This window comes from Vanellus vanellus, assembly GCF_965231255.1.
Source record: "Vanellus vanellus genome assembly, chromosome: 2".
In the NCBI taxonomy this organism is placed as follows: Eukaryota; Metazoa; Chordata; class Aves; order Charadriiformes; family Charadriidae; genus Vanellus; species Vanellus vanellus.
Genome location: NC_138906.1, coordinates 145,275,317 through 145,295,998, shown reverse-complemented (window position 1 = coordinate 145,295,998; position 20,682 = coordinate 145,275,317). Strand labels below are relative to the sequence as shown.

Sequence of the window (20,682 nt, the reverse complement as noted above, 5' to 3'; positions counted from 1 at the left end):
TTTCGCCCAGTTTTGCAGCTGGCTGACCCCACATCAGCTGCACAGCAAGAGAAAACGAGGCAGAGCTTCGGTGAGGCAGTCTGCTGTGAGCATCCATACCTGCTGGAAGACGCTTCCACACACCATAACAATTAACATGCATTTACACTCCTGAGAAGAGCCATCTAAGATATGTCTGCTCTTAAAAAAATCCCCCACAAATGTACATAGAAAGCATCAAGCTGAAACCGCATAGTAGAAGGTATAATAAAATAAAAGAGTTACTCCATGAGCAGTGGAAAGGTTGACACCAAATTTCTTACAGAGGTTCCCCTCCCCATCACAACCCCAGCTCCTGCCCCTTTCCCTGGTGCTACCCCCTCCCTATGAGCTGCGCACACGGATGTGGCAGAACATGGATCAAACAACTCTGAAGACGAACATACAGGAATGTCTCAAAATAAAAGTTTCAACTGGAATTACATAAGGGAGAACCTTCAAACAGCATGTTACTGTTTTTTTTTTTGTTTAAAGCGTGGTCAAGAAAGCTGCTGCTTTAATTGAAGGATTAGTGAACTAATAACGTAATCTCTCCCAGTCATCACAAGTGGCTACCTTTAATGAAAACTGGCTGAAATAAGCTTCATATCGATTACCTTCAGCTGAAGTTTTAAAAATAATGCTACATAAAACTAGAACCAAAAGAATTACATTATAATGAAAGTAGGGATAAATTACACTGTATTTGATAAATTAGCTTCCCTCGATTTAAAGGAAAGCAATCCAGGTAAGTTGTTTGACAGCATTTTTAACAGTCATAGATCTGACTGAAGAGTAAAATTCAACAAAAACTCTTAATGGTATTAAATATCTGTTAACAAAGAACAATCCTTTCTTTCTAGCATTCATACTTTAAATCAGAGTTCTGCTGAAGGGAACAAAAATTCCAGTATTTCTATAGCAAAACTCCAAATCTTCATAAAACTGTCCCATACAAGGTTGGCAGCACTCTACAGTCTTTACTGCCTTATCAACAGACTAAAGCTTTTAAAAATCCATATGCCTACAAAACCTCCCGGAGCTGTTACACATTGAGGATTTCACAGCATTATTGACCTGGGCAGCCTCTTTATCCTCAGTAAGTTATTTTAAGCAACTTTCTGCCAGCAAGCAAGTCTCTTTGTTAGGCTTTGTCTGTATTATTGCTAAAGCACTGCTTACAATACAGCACAAAATGTGGAGGTGCTAAGCAGAAACCAGAAAGGGTCTGTCAAGTTCCCTTTTTATTTCTGTTTTTTTCTCCACTTTCCTGATATGCTTCTAATACCCCGCAGATTGCTGCCCCGCTGCCAGGAATCTGGCTACGCACCTAAGGACCTCCTGAGAGGGAGCAATGTGAATATACAGCAGACAAAACGGGCCAAATCCACATATTTTTGGGACCACCCTATTTAACTTGCAAACTTTCTTTTGCCTTGTGGCACTTATATATATATATATATATATATATATATATGCACATATGAAAAAAAAAAATACTTAGAGAAACAGAAGCTAGTAAGTGAATTTACCTACTGAACAAGAAAACACATCACCAGGCTTGGGAGGTGAGGAAGGGAAGAAGAAAAAGGGAGGTAAATTTCTCATATTTCAAACTCAAAAACCAAAGACTACGCTTTATTTTTAAATCCCTCATCAGATAAAAATCTCCAGCTTGAGGATCATACTGTTGTGGCACGGTAGAAAAAGCAAACCTCAACCTGACACGTATCCACACACAGCAAAAAGTAATCTCATGGTCTTCTGCAGGCTCCTATCTGGAGGTATCAACCGAGAAGGCCAGTGCTAGCACAGCATTCTTCCTTGGATTGTAACTTATGGATAGCCACAGCCAAGCAGCCACATCCATGCTTCTTCTACTTTGCTACTTACCAAAAATATTTATGGGGTGATCCTGGCTGGGGAAGCAACTCTTGCTCATCCTTTTACTTTGAAGTTTCAGATCTTGAAAACTTGAGTGGCCCATGAGCCATACTATTCCATGGTATCATCAGAACTACTAAGAGTTACCCTGTTTTAATCTAAAGAGACACTATAAAATGCACTCAACTGACGGCCCACACAGGTACAGAGAGATTTAAATTTGATACCAACTTCTGTATCACACTTGATAACTAGACTCAGCTGAGGGCCAAGGCATACAGAGGAACCTGCCCAGGGCGAAGGGTAACAGAAAGATTTAACTGATACAAATTGAGTCCACAAAGTCTCTGCTAGTGATATTTTATTTCTGGGTGTTAGATCAACTTTCCTATTTCCTTGTTAAACCTGTACCTTGTGGAGCAAATGGAAAGAACAGATGTTTTCTATGTTATCAATTCAGTAAAGTTTGCAAGTACCAAAAAAACACCTTTTAAGCAATGTCTTACGGAAGCAGCTAAATGAGCGCTGGCATCTTCACGCTACTTAACATAGTTAAGTGCTGGCAGATACAGTGGACACAATGGATAAGTAACCTGTCAACCCTGAGTTATTCTAGATAAAGCACAAATGTTCCAATTATCTGCACCATATTTCCGGCAGTTCTGCTTCAAAAATACAGCACGTAATCTACTCCATATAGCCATCAATCAAATGGACAACTTCTCTTAAGGTTTCATTGCAGATATGTCCAAAGTAATTGCACTTTACAAGGCTATCTCCAGATTAATAACAAAAGTTTAATTCAAACCACAGGTTTTACTCTGCAAGCTGTAAAAAAGGTTGCAACACTGACGGCATTAGAAAGCTTCTTAGTTCCCGTTTCTGAGTCAAAGGGTCACTCAGCACTCGGAAATGGAACAAGAAAAAGGGGTTTCATCAGCCTAAGTGTTACGAATATCGGCTGCTTAATAGATCTGACCTCGCACAAACCCTGCTCACCTCCCTGGGTCCTGGGAGCTTAAAAAAAAAAAATAAATCCGAGGACAAAGAGTGGAGGTGTAAAGACTCTGCTTAGCGAGACCAAATGGCAAGACGTTCAGATCTACCACAGCAAGAGAACACAGAACAGTTTTGCAGCATTACCAGTACGCTTGCATATGTATATCTAAGAAAATGGAGTGGTCAAGGACTGTGTTTCAAAGAGCAATGCAACACAAAGCACCATTTTAACATATGCATCTATACAGCTAGATAGAGGAATGCGCCTGTAACGCGGTTTTAGTAGAAAGCGTAAAAGTTTTCTATCGCAGAACAGTATTGTACTTCAGTGCTTCTCAAATTAGACATTTTGATCAAGAATAAACCTCACCTCACAGGGCAGGGCATGAAGTGTGTAAATCAGGTTTTCTGATAAACATACATGAGCAAATTAGATCAAGGACTCATAGATAAATACTATTCTGCAAATAACACAAATGGAGGCAGCTTTTTTATGGCATGTTGGGGAAGACAACTGTAAGGAGGCAACTGCAACATGGTGTATCATGGTAAGCAGCATTTGTTTACTTGCTTTGATTGGACACCAGAGATCAGAACCATACTCTCATATGCCATTTTCAGGGACAATAATTGAATGAAGGCAGACGACGACCAGGAAGCATTTGAGAACTGAGAAGGTGAAGATAATTTCTGCTGAAAGCTCGATTCATGTCAGTAGCTGACGCCTCTTCTGAAAAGTCACTCAGAAGTTCATTCGACTTCACAATGACACAATAAACAAAGACCATTAGGCAGAAGAACGCAACAGGTACTGGCATTTTGATAAAGCAGAGTCATCAGCTCATTTCATTTCTTTAAAAACATGAGTCCGTACTGCGCACATCCCACGAAAACTAACGATACTCGTCCAGTGAAATACACTACACAGCTGCACTTCGCTTGCAGAAAAATCGGCTTATCGAGACAAACAGGCACCCGGAGAGTTTGCTGTGCTGGAACTGCTCGTTTAACAGCCTGACAGAGCGCGGGCCTTTCTGGAGTCCAAAGGCCCGGGTCCAGCTCCTGGCAGGGGCTGTGCTGTCCTCCCCCTGTTAATTAGGTGTGCGTGCGCGCAGTCCCGTGCTGCCATCCCCCGGGGAAGCCCCTGCTGGGCCGGGACAGCAGATGACTACTGGCTTAGGGCTCAGCTACAGCACGTTATGCAACCAAAAGGCTTAACAAGCCTCCATTTCACCCTTTTAAAATTCGTTTGAAGGGGTAAAAATGAACGGTTATGAGGAAGAACACTGAAAAAGTGACATAACCCCCCCCCTCAAAACCCCAACGCAAAGCTGTGGGGTAACGCCTCAGTTTTCAATTATTTGGGTGAGGGGAGAGTCAGGAGGCTCTGCCGACAAAGCCTGCCAGGGAGCCAGGACTCGCTCCTTATTTTTTTTGCTCAAACACCACGTCCTTCATGAGCCTGTTCACAATTTAAAAAAAAAAAAAAAAAAAAAAAAAAGAATGACCAGGCCACGCTCTGCAAGGCTAATATTCCTGAAATCTGCTGTGGAGGACACTCCATCTTCCACGGCAGGCCGTGGAGCAGGAGGGCGAGGGAAGGGGTCTGTCCCATGGTGCCAGCAGCCGCCGTGGCCCGGGGATGCTGTGGCTCCTCACACGCACCGGCGCGCCAGCTGCCAGCTTCGGGAAGGCACCAAATGGTGCCAGGAGCCAAAGGCAACCCTCCGGGCAAGCTGCGGCCTGCCTTTACAGGCAATGTGGCCTTTTCTTCATTACTTTCCCAGTAGGGCCGGTTGGAAGCGGCACACCATTTGCATTCAGAGTGAAAAACCTCATTTTGTTACCGGAAAGCTGAGGATAAGTTTCCAGTGAGCCGTCCCTGGGGAACATGCCCACGGGACATGAACCTCTCCCAGTCGGCACCGACCGGCCAATGAGGCCCAGTTTTTCAAAAACCAGTTTTGGGAGGATGAAAGGGCTGTTCCCCTCTCTATGCTCATTACAGCCATGACCCAGAGGTAACACAAAACGGAAAGCGTTTGGGTTTGTCACAGCCAGCTGCAGTCCTTCGGTGTTTGCTGCAGCAAAGTATAAAAGCAGCACTTAAAGATTTGACCACAAAACCTCAGTACATATAGTCTGGGCGCTGAGGGACAGGCTGCAACAGTACTGCTTTTTTATCTTTTCGTTTTTTAAACCAATACAGGAGATTCAAATAAAGGGATAGTTTAGGATACCTCAAACCACATCTCCACCTTATACTATCTTAGGAAATAAACTTAATACTCTATTATTGATTTATAACCAGGATGTATCACATCCAATTATCAATTTATAATCATCCCTATCATCTGAAAGTTAGAGCTCACGTTGAACAAAGGAGTCACTAGGAGGAGCAAGCTTCTCCCTCACTTCCAAGCCTACTCCACTAGATCACGTAGCTGAAGGTTTCCATGTTGCTGGAGAAGGTTGTCATTCATGACATTACGCAGCGCTGAAGGAGCCAAACAGATTAAATGGACATCTGCCTTTCCAGTCTGCTATAAAAGTGGTTTAATACCAAGCAGTGTTTAAACAGTAAAACTGTCTGCAATTGCTGCTCTATAATGTGTGAGTAATCAATCAATCTCAACGCTGAGCTTCCATTACTGCTTCTCTGCAAGCAGCTGGAAAAACTTCCAGGGCACATACTCCTTGTTTATACCCCAATGCTAAAGAGGAATTAAACACAGATTCAGCCTGCATTCACAGTGATCCTGGCACACGTCACGTCTCAGGCTTGTATTCCCAAAGCAAAGCACAGAAGACACCATGAAATCTCCAGTTACGGCAGCTATTTGCCATGTTACTTCCCCTCTGGATGCATTGTTGCAGTAAGCACCCCGAGGGCTTGCCAAAGCAAACCAGAGTGTCCCATCAGAGCCCTCACCCTCCCGCTTGTTGAGACCGCAGCACCTCAGAAGAGAGCACAGGACACAGCTGTGGTCCTGTGCCACCCACAGAGCTCAGCTGCTCCGGCTTGAAGCCGTCCCAAGCAACAGCATCAAACTTGACATCTTTTTCAGACTTGTTGCCTGATGTTGTAATGACTGTGGGATTATGACTGTCGTGTTGGGGATTCAAAGGCTTACTTCTTTTAACAACGTAATCTGTGCTGACATGTTTTGGTTGAGATGTAAGTGTCCCTCGCTGTCAGAGCTACGTGGACCCTGCCAGCAAAAGCTACACGCACATCAGCGGCTGACATCCCTGGTCAAGAAAACTAAAGGCATTTCCATTGAAGCAGGGCAAGGCCCAGAAGGAGACATGGGCACTCTGGCCCAGGCATGGGATTTGAGCTGGAGTGAGGCCAGAGTTATAGACAGGTAGCTACCAGAGGCTCAGCGTACCTTGGGACAGGGTCACACCCAGATTGCCCCACTTTCCCAGCTGGATGTCGACAGGCCCGGGCCATCCCTCTTACACAAGAGATGGCTTCCAGAGTGGATTAACACTGAACCTTCTCATGTTCCTTTATTGCGTTGCGCATCAGTTGTTGCACAGTGCTCTGTGACACGGTGTATAAAGCATATGACTAACATCCATCACCTGTTCTCCTCCTTATTCCCTCCCCAAAGCCAGAATTTCACATGGCAGAGCCCCTTGCTTTATCTGGAGTGGGCAGACAGGTTGTCCCACAAATGCACAAGTTACATCATTCAGTTTAGATGCAGCAAAAGTTAAATCAGTTCTCCATAACAGGGGTATCGGCAGCTGATTTCACACCTCTCACTTTAAAGGCAGTTCCAGCCCCACCTGTTTATTCATCCATAAATTCTGATTTTCCAGCAAGTGCCCAGCATGGTGGCTGGTCAGGACAAGGAGCCCAGCAGAAGGGCACTGCTCCTTCACAGCACCGATGCTCAGCTCTGCTGCCAACTGCAGCCACCCAATCTCGACAGTGCCTCCTGCACAGGCTGGGGGTTTCAGCTGGCCTGATGGAAAGTACCACAGCCTAAAACACATCAGCCTCGGGTGAAACCTAAAGTATTTTTCCAACGTTATCTGCACCTACTCCTACTCTCTGTGTCCCCCTCTGCTTGGCACAGGGAGGCAAAGGATCAACTTATCAACTTGAGTCCCCAAAGAGCCATATGCACATTCCTTTCCCGCTCAGTATCTCTGTATAATTAGCATAATCACTACAAATAGACTTCACTTGTAGTTTTGAACCCACCGGCCTCATGCTGGATTATCCAATTCAGGGCTTTAATACAGCAGCGCTCTCAGATGAGACAACGGAGATGGGGAGGCAGAAAGTCACCGTGTATTTCAGGCACCTAACTTTACTTCAATTCAGAGTAGCTAAATTTAGGACCAAAAGGTCCTTCTGCAGATCAATGGAGAGAGGTATACTTCTCCAGAAGGCTTTTGGCAGTCCTGATTTTAAGTCTGAATTCAGACTGCTCAGTTAACAGCTGAACAGTCCTTCCAACACATGTTAAGCAAGGGAGTCAATCTCTGACTGAAATGGCACCTATAATGTCAGGTTCCAGTAGGTCTGAATGAGTTTTGGAATAAAACAGTAGAGAGGCACATTGCAAAGCCAGCAGATCTTCTGCATTTTCCAAGGGAACAATTACTGTGACAACAGCACATTTACGAGACTTGGAAAGAAACCTCAGTATCTCAGTGCTGCCATAAGATGCACTGAAAAAAACCCTCAAACCCCACAACTTCAGGCTGCAGACCCATACTTTTGCAGCTGATGGTTCCAATAAGAGACCTCTGTTTATCTGTAATGACACAGTATAACCCAACCAAATAGGTGACTTGTCCCTGGACTGGGACAGCGGGTACCCGTTTCTCTGGATGCTTTATAAGGAAGGAAAAAAAAGCAACCGCAGCATAATTCCTGACTGCAGAGTTCTTTCAGCAAGAAGCAGCTGTATTTCTCAGCCATGTACAACAGCAGCTATTTCAGCTCCGAAGTACACAAGCACCCAGACATCACTGTCATGCAACTAAACGTGCGGACCTGGCTGCGTAGAAAACCCATTCTGCTGGCTAATTAGCTCAGTACTATGTGCCAAAAAAAATCTTCCAGGTAACCTTTTTACCTCTTCTTATGCTGCTTATAGTTGCTTGATGACTGCTATGAAAGTTATATTGTTCCACACTTGGAGAACTGCAACTCTTCTCCAGTTGTTAATTCTACCCTGTACAGTCATTAAATGAATGGTAACATATATCAGATCCTTTCTCAGTGCCATCCAGTGAGTACAGGAGAATGCACGCTGAACATAATGCTTCAGAAATAAGATTTTCCACATGCCACTTTGAGGAAGGGAAACCGAAGGAGTAGCTGCATTGCGATACAGTAATCAAAATCCACAAGATACACAACTATTCAGACTTGCGCTATCTCAGAACAATGTAATGGTTTGTAAAACCTGCAGACTGTGTATTTCACTTTATTTTCTCATGGGCAATGAGAATGAAGTGTAATCTGTTAAGGCTTAAAATTAAACATCCCATATCTACCATGCAATGAGACAGAAACCAGTCAAACCAGTTCAAAATTCACAGTTCTTTTCTATGTAAATTTAGCTTCATTCCTAAAATCAACAGAGGCAGTAAGACTGGCATCCAAATGCAAGCGAGACAGCCTCTTGAAATTCTGCAACACAGTTAGCATCAGAAATCTCCCAGGTGTGAAATGAGAAACTAATGGAGTTTGCTAGCAGTGAAAAGAATCAAACCTGAATTGCATGGCAGAAAACTGCTGCCGTTAAACACTCCAATTATAATTTTAGCGACATTTTACCTACTAAATTCTTCACGGACCGTAAGTATATGTAATGCTCTTCGTAAGAGCATTGTAGACCTATCAATTACAGAATAGCAGAAAAATTGACCTAAGGCCAACCTGTAAATGTGAGATGTGCTTGTGTTAAGAAGTGCTTGAAATTTCTGGTAATTATACACCTATTCTACCTACAGACAATAAGGACCTATTCCCTCAGCATAAGACAGCACTGCAGTTCCTATTCCTACATCACCTTCTTCTCTTTCGAGCCAGGCTATTGATAAATGCCCACACAGTATGAAAACCCCTTAAGGATACCTGCATATAATGCACTTACAGACAATGGTGTCCTGGTCAGCAAGATGAAATTACCTTACAGTGGGTTAGAAATCCTTCCGAGAGGGACATATTGTCCTAATGTAATAGGAGGCTGTGGGAACAAACACGCTGAGAACAAAACAAGACAATTATACAAAAGCAACTTCCCAGCTAACGTCTGAGAGGCAATTACAGGATATCGGCGTGCTTCCTGGCCCCGAGCTGAAGTACCATCGCTGTTCGTCAGCGATAGGGGAAAAGGAAAAGAGAAAAAGCACAAACAAGCATGGAGAATTTAAAACCCGTTCCTGGAGAGCCTCAACCGCCCAGAGGGCCAGCTGTAAGTGAGGGATTTAGCTCCAAAGACACCTACTTTTAGGCAGGCATTTGCCTTGAGCTCAGTGTCCAAAATCCTGTTTTAACCAGTGGAAATCTAGTCTCTGCAGCCAGGGAAGCCCTGTTGAGCTTCCTAAACACAGGCACGTAGCACTGCTCGGGATGCCTCAGGCATCCTGCCTTGTCCCCAGCTCCTGCTCCAGATGGACATGTGCCTCCTGCAGGTCCTGTCGCACCTTCCAGGCCGGTGCGGACCTCTCAGTGCCAGAAGATATCTCAAATGGCACAAAAGGTAAAGATTGTTTGTCTTCTCTGTCCCACGCTGGGAGGGCAGGAGTTGCAGGCAGAAGGAGGAGGCTGTCTCCAAATCAAGGACCGGTCTGAGGCATACAAGAAAAAGGACCCTGAATGAAGGTTGTGCAGCTGTGTGAAATACTTCTGGAAGGCTCAGCTTTGTAGCCTCAGCACACACTCCCTATACACGGGTATTGAATAGAACATGAGCGAAGCCTGGCTTATCACCCTTCAGTGACAGCAACTCCTGCACAGCAGGACAAGCTTTGGAGAGCACTCCAGGGTGTCAGAGTCCGCTTACACCACCTAGAAACTCCTTGGATGATGAGGTCCAGGTCAAACACCCAGATGCTCCTCACAACAACAGACGTCAACGCAGGCTTCCATATCCCATGCGTGCAAGACCATTACACTGGATACAAGAACTACACTCAATAATTTTTTCTGTCCGGTTGCCATTTTTAACTAAAAATGCCAAGCACAGAAAAAGAAAGTTTCCAAACCTTCAAATCTAATTTAAAGAAGCTGTTGCTTATAGAATTGAGAAAAACACTGACATCTTTGTAACATAAATCTTTTTGACAATTTTTCTAATAACTAGAAAACCGAGAACCTCAATCTTTGCCTTCCTCACTACAACTTAGAGTTGCTTAAACTGGTTCCCCTTGCTGCTGTGGGAAAGACCCTGAGAACCAGCAATAGCTCCTGCACCGGTGATGGAGCACGTCTAAGCTGTGCAGCACCCTGCCGAGCTCTCCTACAGATCACTCAGTTCCCCTCGTCCCCTGCCACCTCCGACACATCCATGTCAGCGGCTGCGGGAGCACAGGCTGCTACAGCAGCCACAGCTGCTTCTGGAAGGAACAATCCTCCTCCCCTTTGCCATGGTAAAAAGCTAACTAGGGCATGGTGGGAAAAAGGAGGGTACCCTTCTCACCAGGCTTGCATTGTCCTGGCTCCGCAGTGAGAGATCAGCATTTTCACCAGCCCTGGGCTCCACAACTACAGAGAAAACAATTTTCAGTCTTATGCCTGTAGACGCAGGCAGGGGATTAGCAGATGTCACAGTACACATACCTATGGCATAAGAGGTGGTGAAAATATTCTGGTTTGGAGCAAGCTTCACTATTGTTTCAGTGCACAAAGCTATAAGGCGATTTGCACAGATTTACATGTAACTTTTCAGTAGTTCTCAGCCACACGGTCCCTTTGCAAAACCAAGACTTTAAAAAGGACTTGCAGGTTGCAATCCTGAACTGGATCCTGTATTAGATGGGCAGCTGAAGACAACAAAGTGAAGCACTACCAGCCGGCTTTGTTAGAACACCCGTAAATCTTCGACTTCCAGAGTTTCTCATTGTATGGATCACCAGCAATACAGCGGTTAGTAGGAAATCTTGGTGAACATCTCATTCTTTCTTCAAGGCCAGAAAGGCAGGTCCAAGCAGGATTTGGAAAGGCTGATGCATTATTACTGACGTTTCCCTGTCGGCTGGTTTAAGCCAGAAATTGGCCAGGCAGGGAGGTTGACTGGTAGCTCTCCCCTCCTCATCAAGGTGTTGATGAAAGCTCCATATAAAGCTTCCAAAATAAATGCTATTACAACATTTTTAGGGTGTAGGCACACCCCAAAACCTCATAAACCAACAAGAGGGCTTTTGTTCTCTTGACTGAAGGCCAAGCATTTCAGAGCACTCCACTGAAAGCTAACCAGAAAGGCTACCTATTTCCTTCCTTCCCAGGCTCTCAAAAACACTACCAATGGTATTTTTCTTCAACCATAAATCAGCCTGCCTACCAACACACTCCAGCATAGTATGTAGAACGTAATTTGTACAGGCAGTTGAAAAAATAATAAATAAACGCATGACTGTACTCCATACTGCACTCACTTCTATTAAAAGTAGGCATTTTGCTTTACTGCAATAATCTAAAAGAGATAAAAGGACATTTTTAGGGGGAAAAAAAAAATAAAGCTCTATACCAAGGAAGGAAAAATCCCAGATTTTAATTCTTTTATACACTTGATGTCTGTGATTAAGTTAAACATAGGAGCAACTAACTTTTGTGCAAGTAACATGTAAGCTTTATTGCATATACAACCAGAAAGCCTTGACAGCTTCCTACAGAACAGGCATTCCCACAGGGGCTTTTAATTTCTTTTAAATACAAGTACCTCTTGTGAGGAACAGAAAACAATACACAAACTCCTCATGACGGCTTGAGGATCAGAACACAGGGTGTGGGGGACAGAGGTTCTTTTCTTTGTTTTGTTTTGGGTTTTTTTTTCTGGTTTAGAAAACTTGCACATATTTCTAAATTTCCTTGATTTTCACATGAAGCGTAGTTGCCGCAATAACAACAGTCACGGATAACTAGAAGTCATTAGCAAGCTACACACTCTATGTATGTTCTGTCTTTTTAAAGCAGAAAACATTTCCAGTTTTAACTTTCTCAGTTAACTCTATGATCTGGGCCTAAAATTTTTCCTGTGTGAAGTGAGACATCATCTAAATGTTTCTACTGCATTCAAATACACGGGCAAGATTTGTCTGTCTTGCTGATACTGTCTTGAACCAGTGGCATTAAATCAAATGCCTCTTACTTTAGGAAGGAATGAGCATTATTTTCAAAACAAATGCAGCATAAGTACTTTGGACTTACTTATTTGGGGGTAACTTTTCCCAATATCAAAACCCTAGGGCTGCTTCTGACAACAGGAAAAAAAGACCCTTATTTTGCTGGAACTACTGACTGAGAGATGTTCCCTCTTCAGCATCTATAATGAAACGCACCTTGTGAGGGTTGAACCCACAGCACAGGTAATATTACTGCCCTTGGAAGAAGCAGCCTTAAATAATGGAAACCTGTTCCTCATCATTACCGATGACAGAGGAAGATAAATTCAGGGTTTAGCATATTCCTCTAATGTTATAGGTTGCTGAAACACTGAAGCCAAACCAGAGAGGGTTTTTTTTTCCCCTTCAGAAATAATTAAATCACATTAGAAAAATAAATAAATAAAAAAAAAGTAGAGCAAAGGTAGCCTACAAACCTATCTTTTATATTGGACACTAATTGAAAAAGATACATAACCAAATAAGTTTAGAAAAACATTAACCTTCATTATACTGTGAAAATCCATGGCCATTAAACAATCATCCACATCTGATACTTACCTTATTATGTGCCTTAAGTAAAACTGAGTACCTAGCTCAAGGGAATCCCTGCTTAAAAATTAAACATAAGTAAACTGAATCACAATAAGCCTCCATGATTTAAAGGCAATACTCTTCAGTACAGTCATGAAACAAAAGTCGCACTACAGCATCTCATTTGAGATTGCGTTTAGAAAGATACACCATTAGAGGACCGAATCTATTAGCAGAGAATGCAGCAATTCCTGCCAAGCTGTTTGATAGAAACCAGGCACTGATATAACCTAATCTGTACAACTTCCCATTAGCAATACCACTTCCTAAAAGGAAGGCATTAAGGTTGAAGGGCTCTCACAGCAGCTACTGCAATTCACTATATAGAGCAAAGCAAATCTAGCAGAATTACTTTTCTGAAAGCTACAATGGTCACCCCGAGATGTCTTTCCAAATCGGAGTTATTTAACGCTCCTTACCAGAGACGGACTTGTAGCATACTATAGAATTTGCAAGTAATTTAGTTATTTACTTTTTACAGGCGCTCAAATGGGACTTGTTATCCAGTCACCCTCCTTCTACCATAGCTCTTGGCCATGCTGAAGGCAACGCTGCTGTCACTTCTGCTTTAGATAAAGAGACCTCAGTGCTCGCTCAGTGCTGTGGCGAGAAATACTCTGACACAGCCCAGATCTGTATTTTTATCTCTCCGCAATCTCATTGAAGACTACAGCTTTCTTTTACACAGCTGAAGCATCCAGTTTGAGCAAGGAGGCTGTAACACTGAGCTCTTAGTACTCACCTCTCTTCAAACTCAGATTACCAAGAAAAAAATCCACCCTCTTATTAGCCTTTTACTATGAAATAGCTATTCAGAGATTCCTGAAATACCTGCAATTCCTTTCATTCACTACGAAGAAACTCTTATAAACCTTAATGAATTGCAGAAACATTATACACTAACAAAGGCAAGATGCTTCAAGAAACAGGAGGAATGCTCATTCAGTATTGCGCAACACTGAAGAAAATGACACAGGAAGCTACCAATGTGTAAAAAAAAAAGTGTATTTTATAAAAACTTCTCACAGAATATATGTAAAAGATATAAAGCCAGAAAACAATAACTTTATAATGCGTACACTTTCTAAAATTGAGCAGTTTAAGGTGAGTTATGGGAAGAGAGTGAAAAATACAGGTCTATGGTAAAATACTGCTGTTTCCATATAAACATGTCATAAACTATACTTTCCTTGTGAAGTTCTTCAAAAGGCCGGTGAAGCAGAGTGAGGCAACATGCTAGCTGAAACCCCACACTGCAGATTATACTGTGCTTTCAAACACACACAACACCTTTTTTGAGGTGTACTGCCTTGGTGTACCTGAGAGGAGAGGGGTCCAAAGCTGCAACTTCACTTGGAAAAAGGGGAGGGGGGGAAAAACTTCCTCTGCATATTTTGATTTTATCAACATTACACAAGCAGGTGTCACACACCTTGAGGGACAAACACAGGTCATATCAACCATTGGCACCAGCCAAGCCACTGCACCAATACGATTTGGAATCCTGCTTCCCCAGAAGTCACGCACGAAGCACGGCTGCTGGAATTTCAGTGAAAGAAAACAGAGCTGCCAAAAAGCAACACCGCTTTGCCATGTAGCCCACACCAATTTCTTCTACCTCCCAAGACACCACCCTCCCTTTGCTGCTGGCGAGGCAGCCTCAGGAGGAGACCAGCCCTCCATCACCGAGAACAGACCCGCAGCCCACAGGAGAAGCGGGTCCCCCAGCGAGCACCTCGCGCACCCAGGCCAGGGCTTGCCGTGTCACCTGTGAACACCCGGGTGCAGGTCGCTGCCTGCTGGCTACTCCTCAAACGGGAGGAAGGCTTCATTAACAGAGACCAAAGCAGGTCTCATCACCTGAGCTCACCTGAATTGATATGAGAAAAATGGAGATAGAAAGAAAGGAGGGAAAGGCTACAATGGGGCAGGTATAATACAGGTCTAATTTCCCAGTACAGCTTCTCTTCAACAGAGTACACCTCAAATTTTACAGTAGCAAAAGCCACCTAGTAGCAAAGATGAGTGACATAAAGGCTTAGCAACTGCAGAAACAAAACATGATGAATGAAACTGTGATTGCAGAAAGGCGGCTTTTCATCGCTAATACACCCCAAGCGGATAAATTACGGTGAAAGTCCTATTACATGGAAATTCAGCCACCTGGGAATTCAAATAGTTAGCGGCTGGATCTATTTTTAATCACATTCATCTGCCAGGCCTAACAGCAGAGCGACAAAGCCAAATCCTCTGGAATGGAGCAGAACTGGCTATGGATTTCAGAGGTACAACCTCACTGCACTCACTGCAGGGTACCTGCCTACAACTCCTGCCAGCTCCCCAGTCTAGGGGCAGAGCAACCAGCTTTGGAGGAACACAGGAGGGACCACAGTTTCAAGCAAAGTACTCCACCCCAATAAACCAGACCTCATCTGTGCCTGATCTATATGGGATATGACACTAAAGCTTCTCTGGCAGGAAACAAAGAACTGAATCAGAAATATAAAGGACTTCCAGGGGTGGTGAGTACTTAAGAGCAAAATCGAGGCCTCAGTCCATGTGTCACATGTGGCATCAACTTTGGAGGACCCAACTCTGCAACATCGCTGAGGTTCACGTGCACAACCTCTGCACTGCTAGACCAGAACCTACACCTGGTACAAGTTGGCCAACCAAACGCTAGACCAAAGTCTACAGCTGCAGATTCCCAGGTGCTACAGAGTGATTCCAGCACTTGCAAACACCCATTGCTTGTGCTGTGTGGAGTATCCTCAAGCAGGAGCAAAGCGGTGGCCATCCAACAGCCTGGGCTTCAGCCAGGCCTGGGCTGCAGCTCCAGAGATGGGCAAGTTGCCATGGGTTTATCCCTACACTGCTTAGTAGCTTGAGTTTGGGGCGGTGGTGAGGATTTGGGAGGGGAGAAGAGCAGGCAACTGCCAGTTATCAAGTAAGAAAAACAACAGTGCTTCACAAATAAGTCTGCAAGGAGAGCTTGGGATGGAAAGTATTACTTAACTGAAACAGGGACACTGCACACATGCTGTGCTTCAGTCACACTTAGGAATGACGGGTAACAGAATTACACAAGCAATAACAACCACTGGTTTCGTTCACGTGAGGCACAGAAGAAACATCCTTTCTTCCAGTTAGCATGGTGGAAACTTGTCAAGACTCACAGTTTTCTGTCATTTCAATTCCCCCTCTGAAGCGCTGACCAAAATAAGCGACCCACTTGTACTCTATTTACGGATCTACTCATCTTTTCCACTGAGACAATTCCATGCTTGTCTGCAGTCATCTGTATCCCCCCTCTCAGCTGCATTCCTAACTTTTATTGTCAAACACAGCACGTAAACTGCCTTTGGTATACATAATCTGATTCATTTTTTATTTTTTAGAAGAAGCAACAGTTCCTAGGACAAACTTGCAAAGCAGCCAGCTGCCTCTCCTCTGTGTTCGTCAGCTCCTCCTGCTCAGCCTGGGCTACACAGGCTGCTCCACCCAACGCAACACTTGGTGGGTTTGGCTGCCTTCAGCGTCTTTTCACTGAGATACGATACTGAACAAAGCAACCTCTGCAGTGTTAGCCTAAGTGTTCATGCTATTCACTGCTTACACCGAATTTTGTACCATTCTCTCCTCCCTCCAGAGCACTAAAATCGACTACATTATTTTGTAAGTTTGTAAATAAATAAACAGATCTCCAGCAGACAAGAGCATGTTCTGGCCTGTCTTGGATCAATCCAAAACCATGAAACCACTTCATGGAACATTTTAACGGAGCCAACAAACCTTCCAAGGAACATACTGGGTCAATTTTGGCCCGCTGCCTTGCTACCACTTTCGGATTAGGGCTTGCCCACAACCTGTGACTCTGGGTTTGGACCACCATCAGATGCCCCCACGCATGCCTCACTTTATGCACAACAAGGGGGCCCACCAGGGACCCCATCTGGGATTGCTCAGCGTGCTTAACTTGGAGCATGTGCTTAAGCCACGGATTGCATCCAACTTGCCTCTTTTTTTTTAATTCATGCTGTAAAGGACTGCTCTGAAAATATAAGTTCTCTTCATTTTTTGTTTTATTTACTCATTTACAACTCTAAAATACTTTAGGACACTACACAAGCATGTGCTTGGTACTACGATCTTTTTATTTGGCACTGTTCACAATTAAGGGGTCCTAGAAAATGAGGTAGATTCAAGAGTAACAAAGGATAACACGTGGGATCCATCTAACCTGAACATCACCACTCGCATCCCAGAGAGCATCTATGGTACATACCTAACACGAGGCCCAGCTGGAGCCCAGCTTACAGCGGTGACAACACAAACTGTCTCACAGTCGCACAAAGTTTTACTTAAAGGTCGACAATCACCAGAAGCTGAAGGGAGCGAAGTGAGGTGACGGATCAACTACTATTTAGCTTTATGCAACCAAAACACTTTCTTCAGTAGCATCTAGTCATAAGTAGAGACTGGGGTTGTCCTAAATCCCAGCAAAATAAAGACCACCATCCAGCAGAGCAAAGCCCATGCGTTAACAGATGCAGACTCCTGCAACAAGGAATTGCTGCCAGCTCGACCTTTCTCCCTTGATGACTGAAATCCTCAAACCTCCTGATTTAGCTTGGCTTCAGCTACTGAGGCCGCATGGCCAAACCACGGCCCATGGCCCATAGGCAGAGGCCAGGCAACACTCGTCCCACCTGGCCATCACACGCCAACGGCAGGGCCACCCAGACCCTCCGCCGCTGGAGAAGGAAAGGGTCAGTGGGGCAACCGAGCAGGGACCACAGGGCAGCGTGGGGCTCCCAGCCGTGTGAGTAGCCCATCTCTTCCCAGCAAGGACACAGCTGGCAGCAGAGCTGGGGAGCCTCCAAGCCACTGAAGCTCTCCTCTACCTCTGCAGAGGTACCACGGGGGGCTTGGGGCATCGGCCCCAGGGAGAGCCGGTGGCGGGGCTCAGGCAGGAGGGCTGCCCACCCCACTGCTGGCACTAGGGACATATGTGGGAAATTAAGATGGCCACACTTCTCTGAATGCACTTCTGCTGGTTCCAGCATCCACTTCATTTGGGGATTAATTTCCTTAAGCCATAACCATGAAAGTCAACTCTTCTCTGCATCCATCAGAGTCACTGATGGATACCTAGCATGACCAAAGCACTTTCCTTTCCTAAATAAATGAAGTTGTGCCAAATTTACATCCTATGAGCACACAGAGATACAGCAACACAAATGGCTTGGAAGAGGGATGAACAGAACTGTGAGCAAGGAACTACTTTCTTTTTTTTTTTCACTTTTTTTTTTTTTTGTGTGCTTGTCACTCCTGCACCTGTAGAGGACAGACTTCAAAGCATTTCCTCTCTTCACTAAGAAGCCACCTAAACTTCTCCCTTCTCTGACATACCACATTTATTTTCACTGCTCAGCGTTTATTCCTCTAAAAATCAAAGTAGTAGAGAAATAGGTGTGTATGTATCCATTATCAAAACAAGTTAACAGGTCAGCTATCTTTGCCATGCTTTCACTCTGTAAGAAAAACAACACCATCTTTCTGTATTCCCCTTTCTACCTGAGATTATTCCATCCCTCAGTGTCTCCAAAGCTATAGCTTCTTTTTTTTTTTTTTGTATGCTGGAGTAAAATCTCCAATTACTACAACACAAACTTCACTCAAGTCGATGGCATTTGTTCAGATACCACCAAGAGTAAAAGCACGAGTATCCCAAATTTCTGAATGGAAATTAAGAAATGCTCTAGAAAATTTTGCTCAGAAGCAGATGAGGTAAAGGATGCTATAAAAATGAGCTACTTTATGCTGCACTTCTTGAATATTCAACAGTGGACACAATCTTGATCCCAACTGGTTTTGGTGGCAGTAACTAGTAACACTGATGTGATGGAGGGGAAGAAACAAATACTGGTTTGTGGGAAAGAGGGAAGGAAGAAAAAGCCATCACACAGTAGTTATATAGCTTACAAAACTGCATTTTCCTGAACAAATTTAGAACATGATAACGTTCTGTAAAACTTGAAGCAATATATTTTCACCCAAAGGATATCAGCAAAGTTGAGGTCCATTCATTGCTACAACTCTTTGCTTTGCATTCAACCACGACAACATCAGGTCAAGTTTCCCCACAACTTAAGCGGCTGGAAGGTCAGCTTTTATTTCGCCTAAAGCGGAGGGATCCCTGGGTGTCCCGGCGAGGCTGCCAAGCTGCCAGTGTCATCCCTAGGGCACCCGTCCCACCGGGCACAGGACAGAAGAGACTGAGCCGGGAACGGGCACGCGAGCGCAGGCACCGCAGCCCCGGTGCCGCTGTTCACCTGCGGCACGCTCAAAGGAGCCATCGCCATTTACTGCATTGCATGGATGCCTGCTAGCTACGGGATGAATTATGCATTTGGGACAGCACCGGTTTCTATTTTCGCAGCGCGGAAACGGCCATGTGCAGCTGCAGGACCGAACGCTATTTTCTTCAGAGCAAGAAACTTAAAATAAGTTTGCTGCCTGAGGGTGGGAAAGCGGCTCATGCTATAAAACAAGAACCTTTTCACTTTGTTACCAGAGTTTCTAATTTAATGTAACTGGGGTAATGGGTAGCCAATTTTAAGCAGGTGGTTTGGTTTAAATATTAACTCTGGTGGTACATAAGGCTTCATTCAAAGCATAAGTTCAGCTGCATAGCGACAATTTACAAAACAAGTGTAAAGCAGTGGAGAACTGCATTGTAATTACACCCTTGAAAGTTACTTTTATGAAGTTTCATATGCTGTGGTCTCTTTAAAAAAAAAAACTCACGCAGAACACACTGACTGTAAAGTAAATTAATAGAGTATCTAGTGTTCCTTATACAAAATTGCTAAGAAGTGTTGACTTTTTAAAATGGTAAAAGCATATAACTAAATCCGGCTCCATAGTCCGTGCAGATCATGCTGATGCATGGAAATCCCCGAACAGCTAGGCAATAGAAACTTTACATTTGAAAAAATAAAGTCCCTAACTTGTTTTGATTCCCCAAAGCAATTCTGCAGCAAACTGCCACTTAACGCATCAGCAAAACACCACTTACCAATTATTTCTTTTTCAAAGACCCAGTAGCATATCCCAAGCTGTTGTTTGAGACTAGCCTGCGATGACGTCGCCGATCACGGTAAAATCAGTTAGGCTTTGAGGTGGATCTTTTCTTTTGGTAGGTTTTTACCTCATCTGTTTTTTCTTAACAAACCAACCGATGCCATTCTGGCCAATTCTTTTTAGCTTCCCCTTGTCCTGCCTTTTTTCCCCCTTGCAACATACAGTGCGCTTTCATATATAAAGGGAGTTTTGCCCTTGCCATCAAAAAAGCTATAATGCATACACATGAATTCTTGTCTTCCTGTTCTGTAGAAAATCCTGCCCTCTCCATCCCAGACTTTACATGCATTCGCATGGCCCACAGCGTCCTGGAAAATGGCATCCATAGTACTTCCAGATTTGTTATCCCCTGATACTAAAGCTGAACCAGCAATCCCAAATAGTCTACTGCTTTATTTTAGTACCGCCTTTCTACTTGCCTCACCACAAATACTGTCGAGTCCTAAAAAAACCACCTGTCAATTCTGGATACTTAAGCTTCAGAGATGAGTATATTGACATTTAAAAGCAGATTTTAAAAAGAAAAACGTGTTCAGAAACTCAGCTGTGTGACATGCATAATATCCACCTAAATTCCCAAGGAGAAATCACAGCATCACTTGAGTAGATGATCCATTTCAATCCTCCCTGCAAAGCAAACCGATTCACATCTCTAAGAGGATTTGTCCTGGAGAACTGGTCCCT

At 44.0% G+C, this 20,682-nt stretch overlaps 1 protein-coding gene across 1 annotated transcript in view; it reads right to left on the bottom strand.

Annotated features, from left to right (window-relative positions):
* The window catches only part of SDC2 (syndecan 2), a 61,161-nt gene that overhangs the window by 23,171 nt on the left and 17,308 nt on the right, over positions 1-20,682 (bottom strand). The window lies entirely within an intron of this gene.